Below are 18,312 nucleotides of genomic sequence, written 5' to 3'. Positions count from 1 at the left end.
TTCTAAACATATGAACGGTCCGTCTCTGCATAAAGTAACAAATTCGGTATTTGAATAGGTTTGATTATTTGAACATTTACCTCCATGTGACCATTTTACGCATTTGTGACATCTTTCTAGGTGTCGTGCTCTTCTTTTCGCTGCGGATTTTGATTTTCCTTTACCAAATTGTAACTTATTATCTTCGCATCTGGATTCTTTTCTAACTCCGTCCATTCTTTCTCTGATTACTGATACTATTTCACTCGGTAGTGTGTCATTATTACGTTTAGTGATCAAAGCGTGTAGCATTAGACCATGGTTTAGTTCACAGGCAGTCTTCATTTTGTAAAAACCTAAAAAAAATAAAAATTCAGAATGGGGGGAGAAGACTAGTTCTTTAGGGTCTGCTAGGGAAAGACCATTCGGGTTCCATTTTCGAGAACTACACGAAAACAGACAATCTAACTCTAACAGAAATACATATTATCCTTTAAAGACTTGATTCTCCCCACACTTAGTTAGCCGTGGTGTCGAAATTGTGATTAACTTTATTGTCGACTTCCATCGGACCATGTATGTAATGTTTAACTCTGTGACCATTAACTTTAAATTCCTTCCCATTTGAATTTATCAATTCTACTGTTCCGTATGGGAAAACTCTTTTGACTATGAATGGTCCAGACCATCTTGATTTCAATTTTTCAGGAAATAGCTTGAATCGTGAATTGAAAAGAAGAACTCTGTCTCCTTCCTTAATTTCTTTTGAACTTCTGATTCTTTTATCATGCCATTTCTTCGTTCTTTCTTTATAGATTAACGAATTTTCGTATGCTTCATGTCTTAATTCTTCTAATTCGTTTAGTTGACTTAACCGTAGACGTCCAGCTTCATGTAAATCAAGATTACATGTCTTCAAAGCCCAAAATGCTTTGTGTTCAATTTCTACTGGAAGATGACATGCTTTTCCATAAACAAGTCTAAAAGGTGTAGTTCCAATTGGAGTTTTGTAGGCTGTTCTAAAAGCCCAGAGTGCATCCTCCAATTTAATGGACCATTCCTTCGGATTTGATCCTACGGTTTTCTCTAGAATACGTTTTAAAGCTCGGTTGGTATTTTCAACTTGTTCACTTGTTTGTGGATGATATGCGGTGGAGATTTTATGAGTTACTCCATATCTTTTAAGAACTTTCTCAAGTTGATTATTACAGAAATGAGTACCCCGATCACTTATTAAAGCTTTCGGTGTTCCAAACCTTGCAAAAAGACGTTTTAAAAAGTTGACTACAACTCGTGCATCGTTAGTTGGGAGAGCTTGTGCTTCCGCCCATTTAGATACATAATCAATGGCTACGAGAATATAGAGATTATTATGAGATTTTGGAAATGGACCCATAAAGTCAATACCCCAAATGTCAAATACTTCACATACTTGGATGACATTTTGTGGCATTTCATCACGTTGACTTATTCTTCCGGCCCTTTGACATGCATCACAGGATTTGCAAAGAAGGTGTGCGTCTTTGTAAATTGTAGGCCAATAGAATCCAGCTTTATAAACTTTTCTTGCTGTTAGTTGAGGCCCATAATGCCCTCCTGTTGGTCCTGTGTGACAATGGTTTAATATTTTACTAGCTTCATCTCCAAATACACATCGGCGTATTATTCCATCGGGACAAATTTTAAACAGATGTGGATCTTCCCAAAAATAGTGTTTTATATCACTGAAGAATTTCTTTCGCCTTTGGTACGATAATCCTTTTTCAAGGAATCCACAAACTAAGTAGTTTGCATAGTCTACAAACCATGGAATTTCTTTATAATCTATCTTCAATAGATATTCATCAGGAAAGTTGTCTTGTATGGCTGATTCATTTAGAACTTCTAATTCGGGATTTTCAAGACGAGAAAGATGATCAGCGGCGAGATTTTCTGCTCCTTTTTTATCTCGGATTTCAATATCAAACTCTTGTAAGAGTAAGATTCAACGGATTAATCTTGGTTTAGCATCTTGTTTTGAAAATAGGTATCTAAGAGCAGAATGGTCGGTATAGACCACCGTTTTTGCTAGAACGAGATATGATCGAAATTTGTCAAAAGCAAAGACAATAGCAAGGAGTTCTTTTTCAGTAGTTGTATAGTTCGTTTGTGCTCCTTGTAACGTCTTACTAGCATAATATATAGGTTGAAATCGTTTTTCAATCCTTTGTCCTAAAACGGCTCCCATTGCAAAATCACTTGCATCGCACATTAGTTTAAATGGTAGATTCCAATTTGGTGTTATCATGATCGGCCCATTAGTGAGTTTCTCTTTAAGAATATTAAAAGACTTGATACACTCATCTGAAAAGATGAATGGAGCATCCTTTTCTAGGAGTTTATTCATAGGAGTGGCAATTTTAGAAAAATCTTTTATGAAACGTCGGTAAAAACCGGCATGCCCTAGAAAACTCCTAACTCCTCTAACATTGGTGGGATGTGGAAGTTTAGCAATTACATCTACTTTAGCTCTATCCACTTCAATTCCTTCTTTTGAAATTTTATGTCCAAGAACGATGCCTTCTTTAACCATGAAATGACATTTCTCCCAATTAAGTACTAGATTTGATTGTTCGCATCTAATAAGCATTCGTTCAAGATTAACTAGACATGATTCAAATGTATCACCGAAGACTGAAAAGTCATCCATGAAAACTTCCATGCATTCTTCTATCATGTCATGAAAAATCGCCATCATACACCTTTGAAAGGTTGCAGGGGCGTTACAAAGTCCAAATGGCATGCGTTTGTAAGCAAAAGTACCATAAGGGCACGTGAATGTGGTTTTCTCTTGATCTTCGGGTGCTATTGGAATTTGAAAATATCCGAAAAATCCATCTAGAAAACAATAGTAACTATTTCCGGCTAATCTTTCCAACATTTGATCTATGAAAGGTAAGGGAAAGTGATCTTTTCTGGTGGCGTCATTTAATTTTCTATAATCAATACATACACGCCATCCTGTTACAGTCCTAGTAGGAATAAGCTCATTTTTCTCATTTGTAATGACAGTCATGCCACCCTTCTTAGGCACGCATTGAACTGGGCTTACCCATGAACTATCAGAAATTGGATAAATTAAACCTGCGTCTAGCAGTTTAATAATCTCTTTCTTAACTACATCTTGCATATTAGGATTTAGTTTTCGTTGGCGTTGCACATACGTTTTATGACCTTCTTCCATAAGGATTTTATGTGTGCAATACGAAGGACTTATTCCTTTAATATCATGAATCTTCCATGCAATGGCTGGTTTATGAGCTTTCAATACAGAAATGAGTTGTGATTTCTCATTTTCAGTAAGAGAAGACGATATTATTACAGGTAATTCAGATTCACCATGTAAATAAGCGTATTCCAAATGGTTTGGAAGTGGCTTTAACTCTAATTTCGGAGGTTCTTCTATCGATGATTTATATCGATATCTATCTTCTTCTTTTAGCATTTGAATTTCTTCTGTTGTTGGTTCATATCCATTAGCTATAAGTGTAGCTAACATTTCAGCTTCATCCATTGGTTCATTACCTTCTCCTAAAGAACATTCTCCTGTTCCTTGTAATTCTGGAAATTCTTCTAATAATTCTGTATGTGCATCTATAGTTTGAATATAATAACATGTATCATCTGCAGATTGCGGTTGTTGCATTGCTCTATCAACTGAAAAGGTAACACTCTCATCCTCTATACTTAGGGTCAGTTTCTTACCGAACACGTCTATCATTGCTTTAGCCGTGTTTAAGAATGGTCTTCCTAATATGAGAGGAACTTGAGAATCTTCTTCCATGTCCAAAACAACAAAATCTACTGGAAATACTAAAGTACCAACTTTAACTAGCATGTTCTCCATTATCCCTCTAGGATATTTTATTGATCTATCGGCTAGTTGTATGCTTATTCTGGTTGGTTTCAATTCTCCAAGGTCTAGTTTAGCGTATAGTGAATACGGCATTAGATTTATACTAGCACCTAAATCTGCTAATGCTTCTATTGAATTAAGACTACCCAGAAAACATGGAATTGTGAAACTTCCTGGATCAGATAATTTTTCTGGTATCTTATTCAACAGCACTGCTGAACAATTAGCATTCATAGTAACAGCCGAGAGTTCTTCCATTTTATTTCTATTTGAGATTAGATCTTTCAAGAATTTAGCATATCTAGGCATTCCTGAAATCACATCAATGAAAGGAAGATTTACATTTATCTGTTTAAACATATCCAAGAATTTGGATTGTTCGGCTTCAAGTTTCTCTTTCTTCATTTTACTCGGGTAAGGAAGTGGTGGTTGGTATGGTTTAACATAAGGTTTATCCTTAGCTGTGTTATCTTCATTAACCTTTTCAACTACCGGTTCTTTTTCCTTATCTTGATCAGGTTGTGGTTCTTGTGGAGTAGGAATAGCTTCATCAGAAGTTACAGGTATTTCAGGTGGTTTAAGTGTTGTACCACTTCTTGTGGTAATGGCTTTAGCTGTTTCATTCCGGGGGTTAGCATTTGTATCACTAGGTAGACTTCCCGGTTTTCTTTCACCTATTAACCTTGCTAGGTAACTTACTTCTTGTTCCAGATTTTGAATAGAAGCTTGTTGATTTCTAAATGCTTGAGCATTTTGTTCATTGGTTTGTTTTTGAGATGTGAAAAACTGCGTTTGAGTTTCAACTAGTTTCGTCATCATATATTCTAAATTCGGCTTTTTATCATCGGTTTGTTGTGGTGGTTTGTTTTGAAAATTAGGTCTTTGCTGATTGTAAGTATTATTGGATACTTGTTGATTGCTAGGACCTTGTTGGTTGTTGTATGGAATATTTCGGTTATAATTCTGGTTTTGATTGTAAATTGGTCTTGGCGGTTGATAATTATTCTGATAATTATTTCCAGGCCTTTGGTTTATGTATGAAATATTCTCTCTTTGTTCCATTGTTAATTCAATATTGAGACAATCTTTTGTCAAATGTGATCCTCCACACTGCTCACAACTAATTCGTATTGAGTGAATATCTTTAGTCATCTTTTCCATTCGTCTCTCCACAGCATCTATCTTTGCGGAAATGGAATCTAAGTCATGACTAGAATCGGCTCTAGCTGCTTTAGATGATCTAACGATATCTTTTTCTTGGTGCCACTCATGTGAGTGGGAAGCAGTGTTATCAATAATTTTGTAAGCATCAGTTTCGGTTTTCTTCATAATAGAACCACCAGCTGCTATATCTATGTCTTTCCTTGTAGCGATGTCGCATCCTTGGTAGAATATTTGTACTATTTGACAGGTGTCTAAACCATGTTGCGGACATCCTCTTAATAACTTTCCATATCTAGTCCACGCCTCATATAGAGTTTCATTCGGCTTTTGTGTGAACGTAACAATTTCTGCTTGAAGTCTTACGGCTTTAGATGCCGGAAAGAATTGTTTAAGAAATTTTTCAACTAAAACGTCCCATGTATCGATCGCCCCTTCAGGTAACGATTCCAACCAATCTTTGGCTTCTCCCTTTAAAGTCCATGGAAATAACATGAGATATATCTGTTCATCCTCCACTTCTCGGATTTTAAATAGTGTGCAGATCCTATTAAAGGTACGTAGATGTTCATTTGGATCTTCCTTCGGCGCACCACTAAATTGGCATTGATTAGTCACCATGTGTAGAATTTGTCCTTTGATTTCATAATCTGGCGCATTAATGTCTGGATGAGTAATTGCGTGACCTTGGCCAGTGCGTTTAGCTCTCATTCGGTCTTTCATACTTAAAGGTTCCAGATTCTCCATAATTGAATTTGTTGAATCGGAATCACTAGAGGATTCTGATTTAATGGTTTGTTCCTCAACAATCTCTGTTTGAATGATTGGTGGTTCCGGAGGAAAGTTTAGTGGTTCAGGATCTACGAATCGTTCCTGAATATTCTCCGAATTCTCAATTGTGAGGTCGGGTTCAAAAAATGGATTATCGGAAATTTGAACTGAAGTACTTGGTTGACTGGATGACGATTCTAAAGAAAAATCAACGGCAGTAATATTTGCTAAATGTCTTGATCTAGTTACAGGTGGTGAACGTACAAAAGGTGGTGAACGTCTTCCTCGGTGCATTCACTGAATATCCTATTAGTTTTTAAAAGGAAAGAAAAATTATAATAAGTTATCCAATCAATAGACTTTTCTGATTTTGCCCACGTTTCGAATAGCCAAAAGATGCAGCAGAGGGGCAGGATTCGTTTGGTCTCAATATAATTGAGGACTGTTTGGCTCCAATAACCCGGTCCACGTACAAATCCAACTATTACTACGAACCAGAAAATTTTGATGTCTATCAATTTAACCACTTAAAATAAATTTTCGTAATTTTAAGAAATTTAGATAAGAAGTAGATTAAAAATCTATGTCCTAAAATTAGAATAGCGAGAAATAAGAAAGAAAAAGAGTTCGTCGAAAAATGTCGAAAAAGAAAAATGGTTGAAAAATAAAAGGTGACGGAAAAATAAAAGAAACTTATAAAACTTAAAAATACTTGACTAACCTAACCTTATTACTACAACTAACTTAAAATTATAATCGCAAATTGAGATTACTAATTGGAATGATAATTGATACATAGGTAAAAGGTGTCTAAAAATATTAAAGCTTACAGGAAAAACTATATCCCATATGGAGATAACTTAAAAAGAAACTAAAACTTAAAAAGGCGTCGCAAAATTCTAAAGTACCTAAATCTTAGTCTAAAGAAAAAGCACTTAAGGAATTCTACGGCAAAGCCTAAAAATCTAGAGGTAAAAATAACTATTGCAAAAACTAAGTTTAAAACTAAATATAAGCTAAAAATACAAATATTACGCTAAAATGATTAAAAAGGGACAAAATATAAAAATATACAAAAAGTTGTAAAAAGTACAATTTTATAAAAATATTATTTTTATATTATTTTATAAAAGTATTAATTTAAATATATAAATATAACTAATTAAAACTTAATATAACTAAATGATTAAAATTAAATATTAATTTAATTAAAACCTAAATCTTAATTAATTAATAATAATTATTATTACTCCGTATTAATTGCAGTTAGGGTTTCTGGCAGGCGTGTCAGAAAAAGCTCCGTGAGTCGCGGTATTTCAAGCACCAAACCCCGCGAGTCGCGGGGTTCAGAAATTCAAACCTGGAACAGTTTAAAACTGACGCGTTTTTTTTTTATTTTCTGTTTTAAATTTTTCTGTTTTATAATCTAAAATTTATATATAATAAAAACTTATATTTAAAAACTAAAATAAAAATAACGAAACTTATAAAACTTTTAACAAACTCTTAAAAATATATAAATTTTTGTTTTTCTTTTTATATTTTCGAATATTTAAAACGTACTTTTATAAAAACGAATTTTAATAAAAGTAAAATAAAAATCTTTTTTTTTTTTTTTAGCGTTGCGCTTCCGGCTTTTAAGAGATTCCCCGGCAGCAGCGCCAAAAATAACTTGATGTTAAAGCTAAGGGGTATATAATACTATTAAATTTAGCAGGAAAATACTATTAAATACGATACAATTTTACACAAGATATTTATTTATTTAGAGAATGGATATACTTAAACCTTGCTACAACACTTATAGGCAGTGTACCTAATCGTACAGTAGTGTAGTTTTTAGTAAGTCCGGTTCGTTCCACAGGGAATATTTTTAAACAAAGCTTAACGCTATATTAGTTTACTTTTATAAAAATACAAATATATATATAAATAATATTATTATTATAAATCGGGGTTTTTACCGTTTAATGACCGGTTTGTCGATTTTAAAACTTTAGTCGCAGTTAAAACCAAATGTAAAATAATATAAATACAAGACTTAAATTTAAGCGTAAAGTAAATAACGATAATGAAATTGCGAATAATAAAAGTGCGATAAAATAAACTTGCGATAATTAAAAAGTACGATAATTAAAAATGCAATTAAATATAATAAAAATGCGATAATTAGAAGTGCAATTAAATATAAAATAAAGGAGATTAAATATGAAATAAAAGAATTATGCTTATTTAAACTTCCATAATCATGATGTTTGACGTGTTGATTTTAGTTTTATGCCCATGGGTTAATTGTCCTTTGTCCTGGATTATTTAATATGTCCGTCTGGTTTTTGTCCATAACAGTCCATCAGTCATAAATATAAAGTGCGAGTGTCCTCGTCAAATTATTCTTATACCCGAAGTTAAATATTCCAACTAATTGGGGATTCGAATTGTAACAAGGTTTTAATACTTTGTTTAATGAATACACCAGGTTATCGACTGCGTGTAAACCAAGGTTTTACTACATTGTTAACAATTACACCAATTACCCTTGAATGTAATTCACCCCTGTTTTAATAATTCCATAGACTATTAATCCATTCCCGTGTAGGGTTAAATGAACGATTATTCGTACATATAAATACCCCGCCCATCGTGTCCGATCGAGTGTATATGGTAATTTATAGGGACGCCCAATTGTAAATCTTTATATTAACATTAACAAACTATCATTTAGTTAAACAAATATAAAGCCCATTAATAGCCCATAGTCTAATTTCCACAAGCGTTGTTCTTTTGTCCAAACCCCAATTATGGTACAAAGCCCAATTACCCAATTTTAGTAATTAGCCCAACATCATGATTACTTCGGATTAAATAAGCATAATAATAACTTAGCTACGAGACATTAAATTAAAAAGGTTGAACATAACTTACAATGATTAAAAATAGCGTAGCGTTACACGGACAGAATTTCGACTTACACCCTTACAACATTCGCTAACATACCCTTATTATTAGGATTAAAATTAAAATTAAAATTAAAATATAAATTATATATATATATATATATTTTACGTATATAGATAGAGAGAATGATATATGATCCTCAAAAATGCTCAGAATTCGGTTGCTTTTATAGGGACTTTCAAAACTTGGGGCTCCGCGACTCGCGGCCCTTTTGGCCTTCAAACTCCGCGAGTCGCGGAGTGTGTAAATACAGTTCAGTCCCTTTTGGAGTCTTTCTTGCCGACGATTTATTTATAAATATAATATATATATAATTAATATAATTAATTATATATTATATTATATTTATATACATAGTTAACTTGTAATTTTTAGTCCGTTGCGTCGAGCGTTGAGAGTTGACTCTGGTCCCGGTTCCGGATTTTCGAACGTCCTTGCGTACAATTTAATATCTTGTACTTTGCGTTTTGAATCTTGTACTCTTGTAATTTCGAGACGTTTCTTATCAATAATTGGAACCTCTTTGATTGTCTTTTGTACTTTTGAGCTTTTTGGTCGTTTGCGTCTTCAATTCGTCGAATCTGTCTTTTGTCTTCACCTTTTATTATTTAAACGAATATCACTTGTAAATAGAACAATTGCAACTAAAAGCTTGTATTTCTTGAGGAATAATGCTATGAAATATATGTTCGTTTTTAGCATTATCATTAATACCTTTAAATGTATTTGCAAAAGATCTACCTTCCCATTTTGATACCTTAGGTGGATCATGGTTCAGATTAATAGCAGGAAAGTCCTTTCTTTCATTGATATTCACAAAGCCTATACCATCATCACTTTGAGAAAGCTTAGAAGCGACTTGTTTTCTCTCAACCGCCTTAAATGAACAAATCGACCTTCCATTTATCTTAATGGAGTTTAAGACATTTGTGAAGCAATCAACATCACTAATGTTCTCAAATCTTACGAACCCAAAGCGCTGTCCACTTGACAGTCTCTTCCGAGCAAAATACGTCATTCAAAGCACCATGCTTCTCAAAAACTCTCCAACAATCGACTCGAGACCATGTTTCCGGAAAGTTAAAAAAACATAAACGATGATATACGATCATTACTCGACTTTTTGCATGAATATCCATTTGACATCGACATGGAAAATGCCTTCTCAACCTTCTTCTCGACCACTGGATTCTCACATCGTTTCAAGATTAAAGGGAAGTGAGAGTTGATCGGAAAAGTGATGAAAAACCGTGTACTTTTAAATTTCTATAACGCAGCGGAACGATTAAAATAAATATATTTTCATTCATTAATAAAATCTTTTATTAATATTAAACAAACATCATTTATTTTATTATAAACTTTCAATTAAAACATTCAGACGATTAACGACCCCAACAAGATCCAATTACATCACTAGTAATTGTCAAATAATAAATTTACAAAGTGTAGTTTAGATGTATCTTTAGCGAACGATGCAAGAATGGCAGAAACAACTACAACTGTTTACGATTGATACATATATTCAAAGTGTATAAATATCTCTATGGTTGATCCACAGTTCCACACAGCACTTCAAACAACATCAATCGGATGCTAGTCCGTATAACTGAAAATTAATATATATTATCACAAAGTTTGAAAGCACGGATGGAAAACAAACTCTTTTGCTTTTCGTTTCTGTCGACCAGACGACCACGAACAACAAAGGGATGCAATTTTGTTATCTATCCAAAACTGGAAAATCAAATTCTCATTTTTTTTCATCTTTTAAAATAAAACCCAATTATGATCCCGTAGATTAACACGTTCGCGTCGTGAGATCCCACCAGAAAATATATACGGAGTATATGTCTATCTCATAACTTGCAAACCCCTTTTTATGTTTTTTTTTTATTTTATTTGCCGACTCCCCAATTTGTAGACAAAATTTTGTGGACTGTATCACATTTTTATTTTAAGATAATATACTTATATTTAAATAAGCAATCTTGAAAAACAATCAATTATCTAGGCCGACAATGTTTATAGTAATATAAGATACTAGATTTATGAGTCCGTTCGTTTCACGGGGACTAATCCGCAAACATTATTGTTTTTTAAACTTATATATGAAGTAACAATATTATAGGAAAAGTGTCAAAAGTACTGTTCTGGTTGAATTATTGAAATATGTCTTCGTAAACAACACATATTAGTAAAAAGTTTGATAAATTATAGTACACACATAGATTGATTACACAATATAAAGTTACGAATTGATGTGAACGTGATTTCTTGTAAAATAAACGATGAATTGTAAACGCTTTTACCTGTTACATAGGAAACAATAAATACATATAACCATATCTAAAACAAAAGGTTTTAACTAACAGAATGTAAATACTGATAAATAAATAAGGATCAACTACTTAAACTGATTAAAATTGGTGCAAAACTGCTTTGTAGACAACATTTTTAGTTGTGCTTGATAATTCTTTATCTTTGTTTAAAATAAGCACTTTAAGTCATTTTTTAGATGTAACTCTGGATAGATCAACATAAAGTTTTCCATGATTGAAAACGGGCTTCGGTAGGAATAAACCAACATGTGACAATGATTGGCCTTGACTTTTTATTTATAGTCATACCAAAACAAAGTGCTAGTTTGAAATGTTTTCAAATTTAGAAAAATGAAATGCACTTACTAGAGAGCAACCGAGGTTCTGAAAGGAACTCAATGTTAAAAGGTTTGGCGACTAAGGGCTCAGTGAAGAAATTATGTGTAGAGATGATGGACTGGACCCTTTCTCAATATCTTGAACCTGAATTAATTACTCATAAAGACAATAAAAATTGCAGTCAGTAAAGCCACTAGAAAGACATATTAGCTAATGTGGTACTATTTTGTGATTTGATTTTTCTATTTGAAGTAACAATCAGACATTCGGGTTAGCTACATATAATTTGTTTGCTCATGTAAATAACAAAGACAGTGACATAATTGTGTAGTAAGATAAGCCGTTTTCTAATGCGAGAAAGTACCATTTTCGGAAAAATAAAATGCAAAAAAAAGGGGGAATTATTTTCAGGCCCCTAAAGATAAGAAGCAAAATGTACAAACACATCCCATAACCAACATTAGTTTGACCAGCATAAGTCAAACCAACCTTGTTTTTTATAATAACCACATACCATAATTTACATGACCGGTATCCTCTTGGATAGCATAAGATGCTCATTACATTAAGCTTAAATAAATACCGATTAATCAATCAGCAAGTTAACATTTTTTTAAATTTCATTCGTATTACTTGTGACCTTGTGATCCCATGATATTAAGAAATTCTACAAAAGTGACAAATTTCTTGTACGTCTTTAAAGATCTGCAAATGTACATAAAAATTTAACAATCTGGCATTTACGATATTTTATTAGCCCGTATCATTAGTAGCGATCACTGTTAATGAATTAATAGCATATATGTTAAAAACGTCATGGACCCAGGCCATGGATCCATGGATATCTGGTGACTAATTACAACCAAGGAGCAATATGAAGACCATCATAATAAATATGAGGCTCAAATCTTGTTAATAATTTAAAAATTATAATTATCATTCTTTGTGTGTTTACATATGATCTGCATTATGATTAACATTATCTATTTCGCAATAATGTAACTATCTATATAGTTATCGCAAATAAAAACTTATTTGGTCCAGGTATGAAACTTCTTACCTTGAAGATCCATTAGCAATAGACCAAACCATCTAGCAAGTATTACTATAAAGTGCCTGTTCCGAAAGAGTAGTTTCAAGATGTCACTTGACCCGTCCATAATTGCGACCACAAGCTGAGCTACCAAACCAGAAAACATGAATACAATGACGAAAGTATACTTTATCCGATTCGTCAAATAAAACAACCAAAACTTAGCATTTTGTATGGTAACATTTTGTATAAAAATCTAACAACACAAGATATGAAGTAACCGAAATAAACTTCTTTAATGTTTACTTTGTTTAAAAAATTCAGCTGCTTACATAAGGGTCTAGCAGTAGGCAACAACTAATAGGTGCATCTGGTCTCAGATTCCGAGCAATACACAAAAACGATTTGAACCAAATCTAAGCAAATCCAAAATTCACAATCAAAACAGTAACAGGTAACAAAAGAATATAAACAATAAACAATATAAACAATAACATAATCAAAATAGAGCATCACCTGTTGACAAAGATCAGTTTCGCCAACTATATTGATAGCGACGGATGACGAACTTATATGTTTGCATTTTTTCTTCAACCCTAACAACTCTTAAGTGCATTAATAACCAAAAGATCAAAGTCATAACAGTATCATGGCAGCCAATCAAAAAACGTTAAAGAATACAAACATTACAGTATTACACTGAAAAAACTAATAAAATTAGAAGACATGGTATGAAGAAAAAAGTAAATACCTTTATAGAAGTAATAATAGTACTAATAATAAATAAAAAGACAGAATTGAGACATCAATTTAATGCATATGAATCAAATATAAAAATGTAGAGGTTTTGAATAGGTGTCGAAATGGGTGATTACAATTGAAATTAAACATTGAAGGTTGATATTTTTTATGGCTAAATATTGATGAAACTCTAATCATGCTTAAAATTTTTAGCATGATTTTTATTTAAACATATTCAAAGCAAGAAGCTCTATATCTTCCGATGTGAATTGGTCATGCTTCAAATGTGAATATTGATGAAACTCTAATCATGCTTCAAATGTGAATTGGTCAATTCTGGTTATGTGTTACTTCTTAATGTGGGATATAAAAAATATCAAAAACTAAAACCCTTCACCCATAATGGAACTTGCTAAATCGTTTTTTCTTCATAAGGTTAGCTTGTGTAATCATATATATGACACTAAGTATCTATACAAAATGCTAAAATAAACCCGGGCACCTCGCCCATTTTGCCACCTTTGAGAATGATGCTTGACAATGCTATATCTAGTAGTATTTCAGAAGCTTACATCAACTATATCCACCCTTATACTTTATCATCCTTTTAGCCTTGGATTTTGAACACTAATAGTTTAATATACTTGAAAGTTGCAGGTTCCATGGCACATTTGCCTCCAACATACGAAATAATTGATGATGAGCCAGTTGACAAAAAAGAGGAGTCGCAACACGTCAAAAAACGAAAAAAGAAAAAGACATCCACTCCGCACACTGTAGACGGAGATGAGGAAGTGTCTCTCTCTGCCCAAAATAAAAAAGGCCAAAAAGTTACAGAATTTGGATATTCAAAGCATACCTTTTTTTGCACAAAAGGCTGATGCAGTTGTATTTCAACTGCATGAAAGCGCCTTATAACTGACAACGAAAAAAATAGTATCTCAAGTACAACATTTCACATCACACTAAAATATAGTGGAATCAGGCCCTCTAATTTCTTGAAACATAAATGTATTTAAACAAAATTGCCACATCATGTATCATGCTCATTTTCAGGGCGTTCTTCCTATATTCTTTAAGATAACATCCACTATTGCTTCTACCATCCCAACATCGATTTGCAATTTCGTTAAATCGATATTTAGGTAAATGAAGAAAATAATCAAGTAACAACTAAAAGGACAAACCAACAAATACATTTATAAAAGTGAAGACGAATTTACCTCATAAGTAGCTAAAGCCTTCTGGAAGTACCTCAACGACCCGACTGCAAGTAAATGGGCAATAATTGCCACCTTCAATTAGAATCTTTATGTCGATGAAAATTGCCACAACCAAATATTGTTGTATCACAGTCGGGTTATACCACAATCAAATATTGTTGTACCACAATCAATCAATCAAATATTGTTGTATCACAGTCGATGAAAATTGCCACAACCAAATATTGTTGTACCACAATCAATCAATCAATTGCAAGATCCCACAAAAGTCGATCTTAAACATCACAAGTGCAGTGTTTGTATGTCGTGAAGAGCTGTGATTACAAAAAACATAAAAATCATAGCAATACGAATAAAGTATAATAACGATAAATTAGACGTAAATGAACTTATCGAACTTGAAAATAAAGATACGTACAGGCAGATCTCAAAAAGCGTCAATTAGTACCATCTAAAGGCAAACAGAATTACAAACAAAGGCACATGCTACAACCTGCCCAAAAGAAATTGAAAAAATTAAATGTCGGTATAACACATTCACTCAATCAAATTGCAAATTTTATACTCAATCAATGTCAGTAAAATTCACTCATATTCAACGGCGGAGATGGTGCAAGTGTCGGCAATACAATGAATAACCACCAACGCCCTTTTTCAACAACCAGAAATGGATACCATAGTTTTGTATAATCGAAGAATTTACTTGTTCCAATTCTAATAAAGATGTAAAGCCGTCAGATTGTCTTCTCATATTCACCACTAAATCTTGATGTTGAAGCCTATCTGACATTTAATCGAACACCTAGTGTGCATCCAAAACACACAAAATCACAATGGGTAACCGAAACAGAGGAACTGCAAATCAAACATACAAATACAAAATAGGATTTAAAAAATTACAGTAACTCATCAAATTAATACTAATCTGCATCATTCCAAAAAATAAAAAGCCTGTTTGAACATAACAAAATCATCACAATATAATCACATTTTCACAATATAAGATAGCTGTAAAAGTACTACACTTGATTAGATAGATGTACTGAAAGAACACATCCTTATGTAAATTCAGCTCCTCTTCTAGATGCCTCCACTCCTCATCATGTCGTGATTTTAATGGAAGCTTCACTTAGTACGCAAAATACACATAATGTTGGAAAGCTTTCGATGTCAGGGTAAAAAGAAAATATACATTTGCTCGTGTCATCACCTCCATGAAATGAAAAGGTTTGAAATACCATTTAACCTTTACCTTCAAAGCACCAAGAACTGATAATAATCAAAGGTCACAATATTCTTAAGAATTCTCCATGACATATATATAATTATATAAGAAAGGACCAAACACGTTGATTGCTTTTATCCTAAAAAATAAAACATGTTAATTGAATCTTGGGTAAACTTCATAGAATAGATCTTTAATTGCCATTCATAAGAAATGAAGTGCTTACCTAATTGAATTGCACTTGCAAGATGCAGCATCCTCTTATTCCTGAAACAGAACATAGACATTCCCAATATGATTACAACAAAAGAATACTTAATCTAACATAATCATTATTGAAATTGCAATAACGATTAAATATTTTCGAATTCAATGGAAATGAATCTTCTGAACAATAAAACAAATCAGATTTAACAAAAACTATACAAATATTGCAATAAATACTATCAATTACATCTATCGCCGTCGTTACATCCACCGCCGTTGTGGCTGCTGTTACAACCGTCATAGCCGCGGTGGATGGTGGTTGTCATAATCATCGATGAACACACAACTTTTCTTTTGAAGTAGGGAAAAATTGAAAGAAAAACGGAACCCTAATTTTTCATCCGTGTGGAAGACGATTTTTTTTTAAACTCTTAGCTCTGTTCCACAGATTTTGCCCAAAATAAATGAAATGAAATGAAATGAACTGAACTGAAAGGAAAGGAGTGGATTTGGGATCCTCCCAATTTGGAAGGAAAGATTGGAGTGAAAATTAGGCTAAAATCATCATTCCTTTTCCTTTCCCTTCATTAAAATCAAAACTCAGTAACACAAATTGTTTTTCAATTCTTTTCAAATCCTTTCCTTTCTCTCCAAATATGATCTCTGGAACAGAGCCTTAGAAAGCAACCATGGACACGTTATAAAAACCCAACCAGGAAGAGTTATTTACTTTAATTTTGCTATCCTTCCAGCAAAGAGCATTCAGTCTATTGGTTAGCAGGTGCTTTACATTGGAGGACAAAGACAAACCTCAACTCATATATATATATATACTGGAGGACAAAGACAAACCTCAACTCCTCAATTCTTTTTCCAGTTCATTGCATCTGTATATAATAATTTGTTATATTAAATTATTAAGAATTTATGTGTATGGTTATGGTTAATTATATAAAGCTATTTTTTACCAAAAGCAACTAATATATTAAGAAAGGGACCAAAAGTTAATATAACAAGGCTGCATGAGAAGATGCAACAGACAAAAACACGAAAAAAAAAAACAAAAGAACTAAGAAAACATGCGCAAACTACCCTTCTTAAAACGTCCAGCTAACTGAAAACCAGCAGCCATAAGATGGAGATGGCCAGCTAGAATCAGCTGCAGAGAGCGCAGCAGACCTAACCAAGCCAAACTCTAAGCATAGGAGGCTGGAACCGAAAGCCACGAAAGCCAATCTAAGCGCAAGTTCTTGATTATTCGGGAGATCCAATCAAAGGATAGAATCTGAATTTCACTAAGAGTCGAAGAAGCCGTCCAGACTTTATTATTGAAAATTTTATTATTTCTGTTTTTTCACAAAATGTAGCAACCAATCCAAATCACTGCTTGCCAAATACTCTTACCCATACCTGATAATTGAGGAGGTGAATCACCGCGGAGCAACTCATCTAAACTGAAGTTAGCCGACCGATTATATCACCATTTGAAAACACGATTCCAAACATCATTTGCAAAATCTCACGACCAAAGAATATGCTCAACCGTTTCCAACCCGTTATCGCATATACGACACCATGTACTATGAAGATCGATATCCTATTTGTCGAGCTCAATACGAACCGGAAGCCTACCTTTCATTGCCCGCCATACAAACACCCCCACTTTCTTTGGAACGAGATAGTTGCCCAAGGTGCAACTGTTAGAAGAAAAAGACGCAAGAAAAAATACCTTTGTTGTCCAAAGCCCATTTCCACTTGTCCTTACACCTACAATCGAAAGGATTTGAAGATACCATGTTGTTGAGAATATCCAGCTCGCTACTTGTTCTTCCAGAAGGCAACCTGGACCAGTTCCACTTTCCTACGAAGATGTTATCAATGCTCTCGATCCTATCTTTAATCGTCGCCCACTTATTTGTCTCGAGCCTATATAATCTTAGAAACTTATCTTATAAATCTATGTCGCCAATCCAAATATCGTCCCAAAATACACTGTCTGCACCATCGCCATTGTCTTCGAAAAGGAGCTTGTGAACTCAACTCCCATCTGATTCATGTCAAAACCAAGGACTTGATGATTAATTTTGGCATATTATTTTTATTTTTATTATTTTTAATGTGGAAATAATATTATTTTTATTATATGATTTAAATATGATATTTAAATTATTGTTAACTGATAGAATTAAATAGAAAAGTGAAATAATAAGTTGTGAGTGCGAACTTATTAAGTGGGCGTACGAATACGCTTTGTGACGATGGTCATAGAAAATATCTGTTTGCGTGATTTGGACCTCGTTAGGATTGGTTAACAAGGTACGTTGTGTTTCAGATTACGGGTAAAATACCTGATAAAATATAATTGTAATAAATAGGATGGTGAACTTTAACACATGGCATGTTGTCATGGTAGACTTGGACACATGACATGCTATCATGGTAGACTTGGACACATGGCATGT

The 18,312-nt window shown here is 33.2% G+C and overlaps 1 long non-coding RNA gene across 14 annotated transcripts; it reads right to left on the bottom strand.

Annotated features, from left to right (window-relative positions):
- Positions 1–10,937: 10,937 nt before the first annotated feature.
- Positions 10,938–16,616, bottom strand: LOC139840262 (uncharacterized). 14 transcript variants are annotated; one of them, XR_011757295.1, is made up of 10 exons: positions 16,098–16,616; positions 14,837–15,910; positions 14,419–14,732; positions 14,055–14,113; positions 13,768–13,969; positions 12,971–13,059; positions 12,787–12,870; positions 12,482–12,601; positions 11,449–11,565; positions 10,938–11,073 (listed from the first exon to the last, which is right to left on the bottom strand). It is a non-coding gene; the product is annotated as an uncharacterized lncRNA (long non-coding RNA). The 14 variants fall into 14 exon arrangements; XR_011757300.1 differs by lacking the exons at positions 10,938–11,073; positions 11,449–11,565 and adding an exon at positions 11,595–12,126 and having other exon boundaries at positions 14,419–14,462; positions 14,562–14,732; XR_011757298.1 differs by lacking the exons at positions 10,938–11,073; positions 11,449–11,565 and adding an exon at positions 11,595–12,126 and having other exon boundaries at positions 14,837–14,911; positions 15,008–15,910.
- Positions 16,617–18,312: the final 1,696 nt, after the last annotated feature.

Source organism: Rutidosis leptorrhynchoides, chromosome 4 (assembly GCF_046630445.1).
Source record: "Rutidosis leptorrhynchoides isolate AG116_Rl617_1_P2 chromosome 4, CSIRO_AGI_Rlap_v1, whole genome shotgun sequence".
In the NCBI taxonomy this organism is placed as follows: domain Eukaryota; kingdom Viridiplantae; phylum Streptophyta; class Magnoliopsida; order Asterales; family Asteraceae; genus Rutidosis; species Rutidosis leptorrhynchoides.
Note: the sequence above shows the minus strand (reverse complement) of the source record. Positions and strands in the feature narration are given on the sequence as shown.